Genomic DNA, 15,664 nt, shown 5'->3' on the forward strand with positions numbered 1-15,664 from the left:
GGCCTCTCCTTCCTTCTTCTTGGGCATCATTTGATATGTGGATTGTGTCTTGGGTATTCCAAGCTTCTGGGTCTTTCTTTCTTTCATTTATTTTTGGTTTTTGTGTTTCTTTGTTTTGGGGGGCATTTGTTTGCTTGTTTGTTCATTTGTTTGTTTTTTAGGACAGGGTCTTTCTATATATTCCTGGATATTCTCAAACTCACTATGTAGATCAGGGTAGCCTCAAACTCAGAGATTCCACCTTATTCTGTATTCTAAGTAGTGGGATTAAAGGGATGTTTTGCCATGGTTGGTCTCTATCTTTTCTTAATCATACTTTTATTGATTATTTGGTAATTTCACATAAGCATGCCAATCACCCTTAATTTTCAGTCCTCTCAGATCCCCCCTCACTCTTGTGACCTCCACCCCTCCAAAAAAGGGAATAAAACCAAGTCCATTTGTGTTGCTCATATAGTCACTGCAGAATGGCCAAGCTCCCAGTGGCCAGATCCTTAAGGAAATGTGACTCCTTCCCGATCCACATCCCTACCAGTAGCTCTCTGTTGTGAAAAGCTATACTTCAGTATACTTAGCACCATTTTTAAGAGTTCTCTTCAATGGCTTCCTGTCTAGGTTGTTATACTTTTCAGGGGTTGTAGGGGTAGGGATTGTCACTAACACCTTTTGTGTCTCTCTCAACTATGCATCTGCAGTCATTGATGCAACTAAAGAAGTTGCTTCCTTGTACTTTCAGCAGGAGCACAGATCATGATCACATACTTCCATATGGTATCTGATGACAGCATAGATCATGAACATCTACTGGCCTTTGGTGTCAACATGTGTCATGTCTTCAGCATGGTCTCCAGTGGCAGTATGGGCAGCAGACACCAACAAGGTTTCAGGTAGCAGCACAGACCACAGGTATTCACATAGCTTCCAATGGTAATGTGGACCATGGACATCACCATGGTCTCTGGCTGCAGCAGGTCTCTAGACCCAATCATGGCCCCCAACAGCAGTGTGGATCATGAGCATCAGCATGGCCTCAGGTGGTGGCCAGACTACTCACATGTACATGGCCCCCCAGTAGCATCATGGCCACAAGCATCAAGATGGCCTCATGTGGTGGCGCAGACCATAAACATCCACATGGACATCAACACAAACACCAACATGGATCCAGGTGTCAGTACAGACCATGGATACCCTCATGGGCTTTGGGAGTAAGAAACCTGACCTGGAGGAGCAGCAGGATCACAGACTCAGATATCAATATGACCTGAGGTGGCAGCACACACCATAGGCATCAACATGGCCTCCTGCATCATTCCTTCCCTCCCCTCCATCTGTTAGTTGTGGTGGCATTTGGGAAATGGTAGCATGTCATTCAGTACTTTTATTATGCACATAGTACTACATGTAAATATTCATTGCCACCAGCCATTGATCTGGCTCAAGGTTCATCTCTGAACCTTGATAAATGCTGGCCCATCTCAGAGACTTCTCTGATTACAGCCATGCTTCACGATTTCATCTTTATACTCCCAGATTGGGTTCTGGGAATCCTGAGTCACAGGCTGCTCTTGGACTAAAAGCTCACTGATGAAGTAGGTGTTGGGGTGAACTGAGCTAAAGCACTGGATCTGGTCCCAGGTTGAGGTCGAGTTGTTTATATTGGGCTCTTCTGGTTGCCTGGCCTTTTTCTTTTTAAAAGATTTATTTAATTTGAATTGCACATCTTTGTGTTTTTTGTGGGTGGGTATATGTATGTTTGTGCAGTGCCTACAGATATTAGAAGAGGGTATTGGGTGATTTGGAACTAGAGTCCAAGGTAATTGTGAGGCACCTGATATGAGAACTTAATTAAGGTCCCCTTCGTGCTTTTTACTGCTGAGCCATCTCTCTAGACCTAATGGTTTGCTTTCTTATATAACCCTGGGCTACCTTTATGTACCATCCACTGTGGTCTGGGACCCTCCTACATTATTCATTAATCAAGAAAATTTCCTCAAAGACTTGCCCACAGGCCAGTCTGATGAAGGCAGTTTTTTTTTAATTTATTGATATATTTATTTACATTTCAAATGATTTCCCCTTTTCTGGACCCCCACTCCCCGAAAGTCCCATCAGTCCCCTTCCCTCCCCCTGTTTTCCCACCCAACCCTTCCCACTTCCCTGTTCTGATTTTGCTCTATACTGCTTCACTGAGTCTTTTCAGAACAAGGGGCCACTCCTCCGTTCTTCTTGTACCTCATTTGATGTGTGGGTTATGTTTTGGGTATTCCAGTTTTCTAGGTTAATATCCACTTATTAGTGAGTGCATACCATGATTCACCTTTTGAGTCTGGGTTACCTCACTTAGTATGATATTCTCTAGCTCCATCCATTTGCCTAAGAATTTCATGAATTCATTGTTTCTAATGGCTGAATAGTACTCCATTGTGTAGATATACCACATTTTTTGCATCCACTCTTCTGTTGAGGGATACCTGGGTTCTTTCCAGCATCTGGCAATTATAAATAGGGCTGCTATGAACATAGTAGAGCATGTATCCTTATTACATGGTGGGGAATCCTCTGGGTATATGCCCAGGAGTGGTATAGCAGGATCTTCTGGAAGTGAGGTGCCCAGTTTTCGGAGGAACCGCCAGACTGCTTTCCAGAGTGGTTGTACCAATTTGCAACCCCACCAGCAGTGGAGGAGTGTTCCTCTTTCTCCACATTCTCGCCAACACTTGCTGTCTCCTGAATTTTTAATCTTAGCCATTCTGACTGGTGTAAGGTGAAATCTCAGGGTTGTTTTGATTTGCATTTCTGATGAAGGCAGTTTTTCAAGTGATGGTCCCTGTTCCCAGATGACTCTAGTTTAAGGGAAGTTGATAATAGCCAGCACAAACTCATTAGTTCATCCGGACCAGCCTCTTGTTCATTTGTATTTCTGTCCTCAGAGCGCTCAGCACCAGACAATATGCTTTTTCAATTTTCTCTTCAAGGTAGTTTGGATATATTTTGTTTAATGGGAATGCACACAGGTCAGAATCTTGCCAGATGTGGCTTCCCTGAAACATTTCTACATCTGAAGCAAGGCAAGTAATATAGTGGCACATGGTAAAGTCTCTTAGACCAGAAGATGGGGGCCTGTTTCACCACTCACAACGATGAAACAAGAGAAGAGAAGCTAGAAGGCCAGGCAAGTGGAAAGGGATTCTGGGAGAGGCATAGCATTAGGACCATGGTGTTCTGGGGTCTCTGCAGTGCCACTATCTATTCTATAACTCCTGCCAATACTCTTCCCCACTCTGTCTCTCTGCATTTTAAGAAGAACAGGCAGGAGTTATCCTGGAGCAGGGGGTCTGCAAAGCTTTCCTGCCGAGGGTCAGATTCTAAATGTCCTAGCTTTTCTGAGTCATATATTCTCTATGACAACAACTGAGCTTGTGTGTCTTAGAGCAAAAACAGCTCCAGGCAGCCCATAAACTAATGGACGTGGCTGTGTTCCAATCAAAGTTTATTTACGCCAAGAGGCAGTAGGTCACATTTGGCCTCTGGGTCTTGTTGCCAAACTTGGCTGCAGAATAGCAACTCCCAAAGTGTCTCCTTTGAAAAGAGTTCAAGTCAAACTAGTGAACACTGAGCTCAATAGATGATTTTATCCCAAGACATCTAAGAACCCTGACTTTGTTAACGAACTCAACTCTGACTTTCCAGGAAAGAGCAAACACCAGGGACACTTAAGATCATATATATATATATATATATATATATATATATATATATATATATATATATAGTTTGACATTATATTGTGCTGAAATAATGTTTTGAAGATGGAGACCAAGTTCTCCAAAGAAATAAAACTAGTAGGGGATAAGAGAGCTCGGAACAGGATCATTTTAAGAGATTTGCCACAAGATAATGGAAGCTGAAGTCCTTTACCCTATAAGCAGAAGTCTTAGGAAAGCCATAGGTGAAGTTCAAATCCAAAATCTGGGAAACAGGCTTCCATGGTTGGAGACACAATCCTAGCTGAAAACCAAAGGGCTGGGATTCCCTTTGTCTAAAAGGAAGGGTAGAAGAAATGACGGCTTATCTCTGTAACAAAGCACATTTGCTGTTTCTCCTTTATTCTGCTCTGTCTCTCTGTCTCTCTGTCTCTCTCTCTGTCTCTCTCTCTGTCTCTCTCTCTCTCTCTCTCTCTCTCTCTCTCTCTCTCTCTCTCTCTCTCTCTCTCTCATTTGGACATGAAGTAAAAAAGATGATGTCTAGCACATTGACAGTGACAAGCTTTCCCCCTCAGTTCAAATACTAATTGTTCATGGAAACTTCTATAAGGAATGATCAGAAGCATTGACTTTTCCAGTAAACAGGGGTATTGGCTCCATCAGAGGCATCCTTAGCGTAGTAAAACTAGCAAACAAAATGAACAACTAAAGCCAAGCCCTTTTCAGCTTAGCATACACAGACCATTCCTCTCTTTTCTCCTCCTTCTCCTCTTCCTTCTTTCTTAAAGATTGATGTATTTTTTTTTTATGTGTACAAGTGTTTTGCCTCCACATATGTTTGTGCATTGTTTTGTGCAGTGCATGCAGAGGCCAGAAGAGGATGTCAGATCCCCTGAACCTGGAGTTAAGAACAGTTCTTATTCTTCATGTGGGTGCTGGGAACTGAGCCCAGGTTCTCTGGAGGAGCAGTCAGTGGGATAGACCTCTTTTTAAAGTAGCTAGATAATTAACCTTTAACCACAGGCATTAAAGTCAGTAATTCAACCTAGAATGATACATTTTGCCTGCGCATGCATTATCAATTCTTCCTCTAGAATAGCCTGGACTTTAAATGCCACAATAAAAGTCTGTGTTATTTGCATACTGATAGAAAGTCAATGCATTCATGTACAAACATGTCCGCGTAAGAAAGAAGAAAACACTCATTATTACTGTAGTATGTGACCAGAGCTTGTACTTATGGCTAATTTCTTGGCTTTTTGCTTTATTCCCAAAGGATCTGGGCCCTGATTGGATTACTATTTTCCATTTATCTTAATCATGGCACACAATAATTACTAACAAACACCTTAGGAAGCCGCCATGATTTCAGGTACACTTGTCATTGTCATGGCGTGGTCCAATTTCTCCCCAGCGAACTGGGTCAATCATCCCAACACTTGAGTCTCCTCTTTCCTTCTGATTCAGACTTCAAGCAATCCCAGAGTGGCCAGGTGGCAATCATAAATTCTAGTTCAATAGAATCAGGATGTCTTATGATAGAAGCATTTCTTCCTCTAGGGCTCAGCCTTTTAAACTCACAGATGTTTTATTCTGCATAGTGTACGTGTGCATTGTATAGAAACATTTTAGGTTGACTCTGAGTCTTCTCTTACTCTGTTCACTGGCAGTAAGGAAACTCCCATGAGGCCATAAGGTGCAGACTTGGAAAGGCAACTCAGCAAAAATGGAAATTTTGGGCCATAAGCGATCCATCTCTGTGATGTATTATGCCTTCAGGGCCACTTGGGACCAATCACACATATACCACTTTAATTTGAAGCTTAAACATTGCTGCACATGCTCAACTGTATGGCTTAGTGGGTTAATAAAAGTTGTAATGCTTTGCTCAAGGCAACAAGGTAGTGGACTAGGTACTCCATGTCTAAGGGTCATTAGCAAGCAGAGGGTTTCTCAGGAAGAGAGTCATTGTCTATGAATGATAGCAAGGAATTGTCTAAAGTCTAATGACAATCAACATAGGCGGGCTTACCAATGTCTTACAGAGTTCACGTGTCACCAACATATGTATAGATTAGATTATTGAGCAGTATGCTAAATAGCCTGGGCTTGTCACACAGCCTTTTCTTGTTCTTAGTCCAGCTGGAATGTAGTGACTTAGTTTGGCATGGTGACACATGCCTGTGATTTCAGCCACTAGGGGTTGGGACTGAAGAATAGAAATTTCTCTGGATGGCAGAGAGAGAGTTCAAAGCTTGTCTGGACAATTTAGCAAGACTGTATCTCAGAAGAGACCTAGAAATATAGCTCCTTGGTAGAGTTCTGACTTAATTTATGCCAGGACTTGAGTTCATGCCTTGGGCGTCAATAATAAAATCTACTTAACCAAAGCAAAAGTGTGTGGATCAGAACATCACATAAATGATAAGTATGTTTCCTCTAAAATCCGAAGACGCCCATTTGGTATTTGTCAGTTTTGGATATAGGATGAACCAGGTATAGCTTTTACCTTAGGAAAAAAAACCCATACCACAATTAGACATGGAAGCACATGCTTTTGATCTTAGCACTCAAAAGCTGGAGGCAAGCAGATCTTTGTGAATTTGTGGCCAGCCACAGTGAACTGTGGGCAAATCTAGGTCTACATAGTGATACCTTGTCAGTAAAAAGATATCAAATCTCTTTGAATTCTTAGACATTTCAATGAAGGAGAAAGCCCTTCAATTTTACTGAATTATTTCACATCCCTTAATATGCAAATGTCTTACCAGTAAATCTAGAGTAGCTGTCACTTTGTGCCCACTGAGTATGATTGACATGAGACAATCAATGTCATGGTCCAGTTGAAGGTAATCAAGATTCCTTGGAACAATCATGACACAGGGGTTGAAAGTTAATGTGCCCTGAAAGGAGACAGTGGAGGTGGGTTACTGGCCTTTCTAGCTGAATGGGCCTTGTGTCCAAGGATGAAGCAAAGACAATTTACTAAATCAATAGCTGCAAGCTGAGCTCTTAGAGACATGTTTATCTGCTCCAGGAATGAAACCATATCTGATATAGCAGCTACAACTGAAGTCACTGTTTGGTTAAGTTTATGATAATCCACGGTTATTTGGTGAGAATCATCTGTCTTCTGCAGAAGTCAGATAAAATTATTGAATGGGCACATGATGGGAATCAACACTCTTGCATCTTTCAAGTTCTTGTTGGTGGCACTAATCTCCGTAATCCCTTCAGGAATGCAGTATTGCTCCCAATTTACTATTCACCCAGGCAGAACTAATTTGAATGATTTTTTTTCCCTTTCCCACTATGGTCTCTACAGGTCAGGGAACAAATGGAAGGATTCTGCTAGCTGTTGGGTGGCTCTTTTCTAATTATCCATTCTGAAGTTGGGAAAATAACCACAACACAGGTTAAGGGGACACCCTGGGCCCTCTGTAAGATAGATCAGAATCTCTACTAAAGACCTGACTACTATAAGACCCCACTTTAAGAGGAGGGCAAAAGGGTTGTTTCTAATGTCAGAAACAATTTCAGTTTAGAGTTCATGTCTAGAATGCTTGGAGTAATCATTTGTAAATTTTTAAATTGTTTTTTATAAAATTTTCCTTCATTATTTGTGTGTGTGTGTAAATTTGGGTGTAGGTGCCCATGGATGCCAGAAGCTGTTGCCCCCAACCCCTTGGGGCTTGAGTTACTGCTGTCTTACATGGATGGTGAGAATCAAACTGGTCTTCTGGAAGTGCTGTTTGTGCTTTTTAATTGGCAAGTTATTTCTTCAACTACTACCCACTTAAAATGTATTATTTATTGTTCTTTTTGTTTCTTTCTTCAATTTTCATTTTCTCTAATATATTAATCTGTAGATGCATTTAGAAAAGGAAGGTAAGAGAAATAAGGTGAATTTTCTGTACTAATACAAGGATCCTTCCTCCATGAAACATAGTCCTCCCTTTATTCTGGGAGTTCTGAGACTGCCTGTCTTGACTCAGATGCAGGGATGTGGAGCATTGGTTCCATTTTTATGGTTTGTACACTTGATTTGGATGGTCAAGAATAAGAATCTCATTTCTAGGAACATCAGGACGAATGAGCCAACAATTTAGTTCTGATCTCTTGCTAGGGCCCGTTCTAACTACTCATTTCACTGAGCTTCCACTAAGGGAACTGGGCCTCTCTCACTGTTGTCAGTTCCTATTGTGGTGTGATGGTAAAAATACCCTGATAGCAAAAAACATGGGGTATGAAGAGATGGCTCAGCAGTTGAAAGCATGGCTACTCTTCTAGAGGACACGGATTCAATTGATTCCCTGTATGCATTTAACAGTTCCCTACCTTCTATAACACCAGTCTCAGAAGATCCAGTACCCTCTTTTATTTTCTACACAGTGAACACAGTGCACATACATATGTAAAGGCAAGCAAGCATTCATATACATTGAGTAAAAGTAAATAAATCTCAAAAAATAAGAACAGAAAATTAATAACTGCTTACTACTCAGCCCATTTTCTCCTCTTTTAGAAAAGCCATGACCCAAATGTAGAAAATGATATTACCTAATTTTAAGCAGGGTCTCTCTGCATCAATTACTATAATTAAGACAACTCATGTAGATATTCCCAAGGGACAATCTATATAGTTCCTTGTAAGCATATATTTTTCTCAAACTACTTTAATAAGGGTTTATCTTCTACTCTAGCCACCACCCAGCATAGGTAGTGGAAAAGAAAGGTTATTAGGATACTGGGGAAGTGACCCTGTTCAGAAATAATTCTTTGGGGGTGATTCCAAGCTCTGTGTTTCGCAGATCAGTCCACTAGCAACACCACACATGAATCAACAACTACAGTTCAGTCTACTGGGTAGACACTGCACAGGAACTAGCAGCTACTGTCCTATACACTCAGCAGGAATCCAATGATAAGATCTTTGGTGAGTTTCTTTCTATGAAGTTACTACAAGTAAAGCTTAGCAAAGCAATGTAAAAGAAACCAATACATGTGTGTTGTCAGTGAAAACTAGCAAGGAGCAAGCAAGGCAGATTAATGCTCAAGCTCCCACTGTCTGTGGGATCATATTTATATTCCATCTAACCATCACATGTCCTTTCATGTGTTTGCTATAGCAAACCATCCTTTTTACCTCTGTCTTCCAGCAAAATATCATTTGACACAACTGACTTTCCAAAGAAACCATAAGTTTTCACTTTAGTTCCTCATTAAAACTCTCATTCCAGGTGTTTCTGGATTGCTTCAAACTGTCAATTGAAACTAACCATTGCATTTGCCTTTGGTGGTCAACTGCCACTACTTACCTGCTTCCATTACTCAGTGATCAAAGTGCTCCCACTTTAGTTAGGTTGGTCAGTTGAATGTCTGTGGTTCTCACCAAAATGGCTTGCTTACAGGAAAGATTGGTCATAAAGTTCTTCAAGGATGCTGGGTGCCCTCACAGGTTATTACTCAAAGTACTGGTGATCCTGGTAAAAGATATGTCTCTGGCCACTCCTTCTACAGGTCAGTGGATCTTACAAGACAAACCTCCACTTGAACATCCTCACAATTTTGAACTTCTTCCTTTGTATTAAGAAAAAAGAGACTGCATCTTTACTTTGGTCAAAATATCTCTCATTCTGATTCACATTCCAGCCACTATATGCTCTAGTTTCTAAAGCATCAACATTAAATGATTAGGGAGGCCACATTATTCATTATTGCCTGGTCCAATATTATTTTCCTTCTATTGTCACCTTAAACTTTAGTTATCTGTTTCTACATATATTCCATATTTCTGCTTTTATATGGTAGAAAAATCAAGTATTTCTTTAGAATGCTGTGTGTTTCATCATGGGTGTAACAGATTGTATGTGATTGGTCCCCATTTGTTCATGTATTTAAATGGTTAATCTGTAATAGTGGAATTGTTTTGAGATAAATTTCAGGGGTAACCTGGATGGAGGAGATATTTTTAATGGGGTTGATCTTTGAGTTTTCAAAAGTCTTTGCCAAGCTAAATCTCTCTCTCTCTCTCTCTCTCTCTCTCTCTCTCTCTCTCTCTCTCTCTCTCTCCCTCCCTCCCTCCCTCTCTCTCTCTCTCTCTCTCTCTCTCTCTCTTTCTCTCTCTCTCTCTCTCTCTCTCTCTCTCTCTTGCCTCCACCATGAAGATGGGATGTAAGCCCTCAGCACTATGCCTCCTTGCCTCCTGCTATGCTCTCCACCTTGGTAATGATGGCCTCATCCTTTGAAACTCCAGGCACACCTCCAATTAAATGCTTTCCCTTATAAATTGCCCTGGTCATAGTATTTCTTCACAGCAATAGGAAAGCGAAGGGCAATGGGTAACACTTCGTGTTTCACCTTTAGAAGCTTGGAAGCTTGAGCCTAACTACAGCTTTCAAAGCACCAGGCGATTATAAGGGTGAATCCTCAAGAGGCATTGATGTGGTCTTGTTTGATGATTGCTGCACAGGAGGCACTAAGCTTTACTTTAAAATATATTAATACCGCCTAGAGAGAGATGGCAAAACAAGACAGGGGGGCTTACCCCTGGGGTTGGAAAATAAATTTCATTTTCTTCTAAGGATAGAGAGTTCACCTTTCATTGAGTTTTCAGGCATTCTTCCACTGTGGAAAAAAAGAAGACCTCTCAGAACTTGGAACCTAAATCTTCCCAGATATATTGGGCTCTTCTACATGTTTTTATCCCAATTTATAGGAGCTCATCAGTGCCTTTACCTTATTCCTTTTGACCTGGGAGTTTATTTTGCAGTGTGATTCAGATCATCAGGAGAAGAAATTCTCCTCTGGCTTCCAGCAATGCCTATCCTGCAGACAGATCTTCTTAAGGTCACTTCTAGACTTAGATGTTTAACTTCAAAATTCAAATCCCCCGAGAACATCATTTTCTTTCATAATGTTGTTCCAACAGCATGTGGAACAGCCAACAAATGATATGCTTATATTGTGTTATTTCTAAAAATACTCAAGTGTCATGTACAAAGTCATTTAGCTCTTTGCTTTTTATAAGCAGCTGATGAGGAGGATCCAATGAAGAAATTTTGCATGCATCTATAAATAGTCATACCACAGACTCAGGCACTAGATTTACTGCTGGAAATAGAACCATTAGGTCTTTAAATCCAATCATGTGAGAGAGCAAATTCAAGAAACCCTGGAATCATTTCATGAAATGCACCTTCAAAGTCGTTTTCTCTAGAGCCATTCTGGTACAAAAATCAGTATTAGGTAGTGTTCTCCAAAGGAACAGAAGTACTAGGGTACAAAAAAAAAATGTGCTGACTAGCTTTGCATCACTGTGACAATGTATGTGAGGCATTGTTTGAGTTCACAGTAATTTTTTCCCTACTGCTTTTGGAATTGTGGAGAGGCTGAACAGCACGACAAGAGTGTGGGGAAATATGTTTGCCTCATTGGCAGAGAAAGTAAAGAGAGAGAGGCAAGAAAGTTCTGATATCCTAGGACAGCCTTCAAAGGTACATTTTCAGGGACATACCTTTTTACCTCTACTCCTCATCTCCTAAACAGTCTAATGATGCCACAGGCTAGGGAACAAGTGATTAACATATGGTTTGTTGGAGGTACTTCATTCCAAATACTTGTCCTGAGACATTAGCTCACATGATTATGGAGGCCAAAATAACCCTATAATATGTTGTTTATGAGCCTGAGGCCCAGACAGCATGTGAGGTAGGTCCAGTGCAACCCTAGGGAATTGCTACTCTTGGAGCTGGTGAAGAACATTTTTTTTCTCCTTGGGGATAAACAATGCTGAGGTATTTTAAGCACATCTGTGATGGTGTTTTCCACGTATGGACCTGGGCTCAGCAGTGGCAATCTTTCTTGGGATAACATTGTGTCAAAAGCTCCAGCTCTGTTCCAGCAGTCCTTGCATGTGATTCTGATGTGTGTTTGCTTGGGGATTTCTGCCCTGCATTTCCCTCTGTTTGCTCATGAACACAGTGGTTTAACTTCATTTTCTTCTACCTCACATCCCTACTTTCTCTCTGGGATTCCTCGGATTGTCTCCTGAATAAATCACTTGGCACTAAAATTCTTGTTTCTGGGTCGACTTCTCAGAGCTTACAACCTAAAACGGACCCCACGAGATATAAGATAAGCATCCTACAAATCTTGTTCTAAGAGCTTTTAGGCCCTCTTAAGCAATGTTATATCGATTCTGTATGGCTTGATTAGTCTGCTCCATGAAACAATCAGTACTCATTGATCAAATGCCAATTTTATCTCAACATTACACAGCAGGAAAAATATAGAATAGTCCTGGCTAAGCCAATGCTATCCCTTGCATGTCAGGTATCAAAGAATAGTCTTTGCAGGTAGAAAGCTCAACAGTTAAAAGCAGTTATTCACAGATTACGGAGGTTTGGCTCCCAGAACATGCAAGGATACTCACAGTAACTTGTAACACTAGTACTAAGGGATCTGATATCCTCCCATGGCCATCATCAACACAAAACATACACAGATACAGACATCCATATATATACAAAACACAAAAGTAAATTATATAAAAATAGTTAAAATATGAAGTCTATAGCCAGGCATAAAGCCAGATATGAGTGATGGATCTATCTGAGTAGTATACTGATATCAGTGAAGGTCTTAGTGGACAAACATAATATTTTAAAGTTCTAGTTTCCCTTTTTAAAAAAAATTCAATATTTTAATTTTTAGAATTTTTGAAACTTTTTGACAGTTTGTATGAGGTGAAAATTTAAAAAGACTTATTTTTAACATATCTATGTCTATGTCTCTATGTCTCTATCTCTGTCTCTGTCTCTGTCTCTATATCTATCTTCATCTCTATGCACAGGTCTTTGCACTTCACTCATGCAGAAGACAGAAGTGGGCATCAGATAGCATGGGGCATGGGGCTAGAGTTACAGGAAGTTTTATTTACATGCATGTAGGCGCAGGGGTCAAACAAGAGTCCTTTGGAAGAGCATCCATCTGGAAGTCTTTGAAAGACCAGCCTCTGGAAAGCTGAGCCACCTCTCCAGCCCTAGGTTTTCTAATTATTCAAGCATGGAAAGGTCAGTAGATCAGGAGGGACTTGTCAGTGAAAGCATCCTTTGCTACTTCTTTCCCCTAAGGGGAAACCTGCCAAGCAAGGCCACGCAGGAGGCAAAGGAAACAGAAATGAGATCCTTTGCTGCAGGATGTCTTTTTCCCATGGGAAAGGCAAGGCACATACATAGATGCCACATATATTGGCTCAATATATGATTTCAGTGGTCTTTGTACACCTGGCTATACATGTACATAAGAGTTTAGCAGGCAAGCATGTAGCATCCCTAGGAGTACCTCATAAATGGAGAGACTGGGGGAGAAGGTTCTACATCCATTGGTATGCTTGGGAAAGACTGTTTACCTGATAGGTCTAGAAATTGCCTTTCCCATGCCTTAGGGAATCAGATTCTCCAGGTCTGTGGAGTACTATAATGTCAAAGAAATTCAAAACAAACCAACAAGTGTGATAAATCAGTTGGGCTCTGGCACAGCAGGTTTTCTGCAGACCAGAAATAGGTAAGTGTGTCCCATGTATTAAGGGGCATGACAGTATAGAACACAGCAACACTATATAAAATTGAAAATGTCTTCACTACTTTTTCTGAAATGTGATGAGGAGAATGAAGTTATAGAGCATTGATAGAACATTGCCATCCAAAGATGATCACACTTGGTGCTCAATTCTTCTCAGTATAAGAAATGGAAACCCAAACTCTCCAGAATTGGGCGTGTCTTTGGTGCAGTTGATCCAGAGGTTCAGTCTACTAAGACCAGCCCCTCCTGCTTCCCATGAGGAGTTTCATCAGCCTTCAATGACCCTATGGCACCCAAGCAAATAAAAAGGAGAACTTATGCCCTTGTACTCTTAAAAGAAATTCTGGGCCCTTTTTTTTTTCAGCTGAGGTTTGGACACACACTCTCCTGCGGAATTACAGTTCAAAAGGTAAATAGTTTAACAGGGAGCTGTGTAGTTGCAGGTGGATTGTTTCTCCTGGAAAGCCCATCTTCCAGATCTCACCATGGATTAAAAAGTTGCAGCATTCTAATTTTTGGTCAGAGCACGGAGATTGGCAGCATGTGACATGCGGGTGCTTCCCGTTATTTCTCTAGCGCCTTTTAAGTTAGTTTTCCTATTGAAACCCATCTGATGGTTAAAACTTCACACTCATGCTTCATTAGGAACTGTTAGAGCCTACGATGCCTGTCCTGCAATAGGCTCAGGTACTGCAGATAGTGAGAAATGACTGGGCATTCTACTCTGCTGCTGTGAAAAACACCATGGTGCAAAGCATCTAAGAGGAGGGAAAAGTTTATATCGCCTACACTTCAACATCCTCATCATTGTAGAGGTAAGCCAGGGCCGAAGACCAAGGAATCTGGAGATAGGAACTAAAGCAAAGGCCACAGAGGAACACTGTTTACTGCTTTGCTCTATTGTGGCTTGCTCAGCCTGGTTTCTTATACTGCTCAGAGGTATCACCATTGACAGTGAATCACCACACCAAATATTAAACATTTATCTAGAAAATGCCCTGTAGACATTCCTGGAGGTCATTTTGATAAAGGAGATTCTTCAGTTGAGAGTCTCTCTCCTCCCACAGGTAGAGGTTTGCATTAGTTAACAAAATCCAACTATGATGAGTACTAACTGTATCAATGTATTGATGCACTAACATTTGACAATGGAAAGACTGTGATGGGGTAGGAAGGAGGTCACTGGGTATGTACATTTCAAGGGTGACTCTTATCCTTATCCCTTCCCTTTTCTAGTCTCCCCTTCCTGAATGTGATGAGGTGCGCAGCCTCTGCCATATGTTCTTAATATGATAACCAGGTCTTAATATAACAACCACTCCAGAGTTTTGGACTGAAAATTTGGAGACAGAGAGCCAAAACAACCCCTTCTCCCTACTTGTCCTTCTCTGGTATGGATAAAATGCTAGCACAGGAAGTAGCTTATTTTTCCCTCTTCTAGTTCAAGAACTTAGGAACTCTCATATGATTCACCCTTAGACATAGGAAACTTTAAATGTCAGATTCAAATTGCATAGCCAGGGAAGCTCTTCCCATGGGTAAACTCATGTTCTGTAGATGTCATTGACTTCTTGGTTGCAGAAAGGTCCTCGGACTATCAACAGGCTGAGATGGCCACCTGTCACCTTTTTCCTGTCACATTCTCCTAAGCCTTCTTTCCACATGACTCTTCTGGAATCAACCAGCTGTTGCTGTTGCTGTCACCTGTCCTGTGCCTGCAGTTAGAAATGCTGGGAATGGAAGGAGAGATCACATGTTTCCTTCCTAAACCATATGGTGTAGGCAGATGGCAGGCCAGTTTGTCACAATGATGACTCCGCGTTCTCCTGACGAGAGGCCCTCAGAGGTCACTATTCTCCAGATGTCAGAGTGTTCTGGTGCTAATGGCCTGGACCTTGGCATTTCTCAGATGCTCTGGGCTGCAGATCTCGTGTCTTGTACCCTGCATACTTCAGAGGATTGGCAGCTTTATTCTAGTAATCTTTCTGCTATAGGGAAGGTTGGTGGTCCTGGTATGCAGATGTAAATGAAGATACATAGGAGCAGTACTGTCTTCGGCAGCACACATATTAAATTGGAATGATACAGACAAGATTAGCATGGCCCCTGCACAAGGAAGACACGCAGACATGCAAAGGCATTCCTTATTTTTACCAAATAAGTGAAAGAGCTGTATGATAAGAACTTCAAGCCTCTAAAAAAAGAAATCGTAGAAGATCTCAGAAGATGGAAAGATCTCCCATGCTCCTGGATTGGCAGGATTAATATAGTAAAAATGGCCATCTTGACAAAAGCAATCTACAGATTCAATGTAATTCCCATCAAAATTCCAAAACAATTCTTAATAGAGCTAGAAAGAGAAATCTACAAAT

The 15,664-nt window shown here is 41.1% G+C and overlaps 1 non-coding gene across 1 annotated transcript; it reads left to right on the top strand.

The window, feature by feature from the left end:
• The first annotated feature begins 15,338 nt into the window (after positions 1–15,338).
• On the top strand, positions 15,339–15,444 carry LOC127676615 (U6 spliceosomal RNA). Its single transcript, XR_007976070.1, has one exon. It is a non-coding gene; the product is annotated as a U6 spliceosomal RNA (small nuclear RNA).
• The last annotated feature ends 220 nt before the right edge of the window (positions 15,445–15,664 follow it).

The sequence above is a fragment of the Apodemus sylvaticus genome, chromosome 1 (assembly GCF_947179515.1).
Source record: "Apodemus sylvaticus chromosome 1, mApoSyl1.1, whole genome shotgun sequence".
In the NCBI taxonomy this organism is placed as follows: Eukaryota; Metazoa; Chordata; class Mammalia; order Rodentia; family Muridae; genus Apodemus; species Apodemus sylvaticus.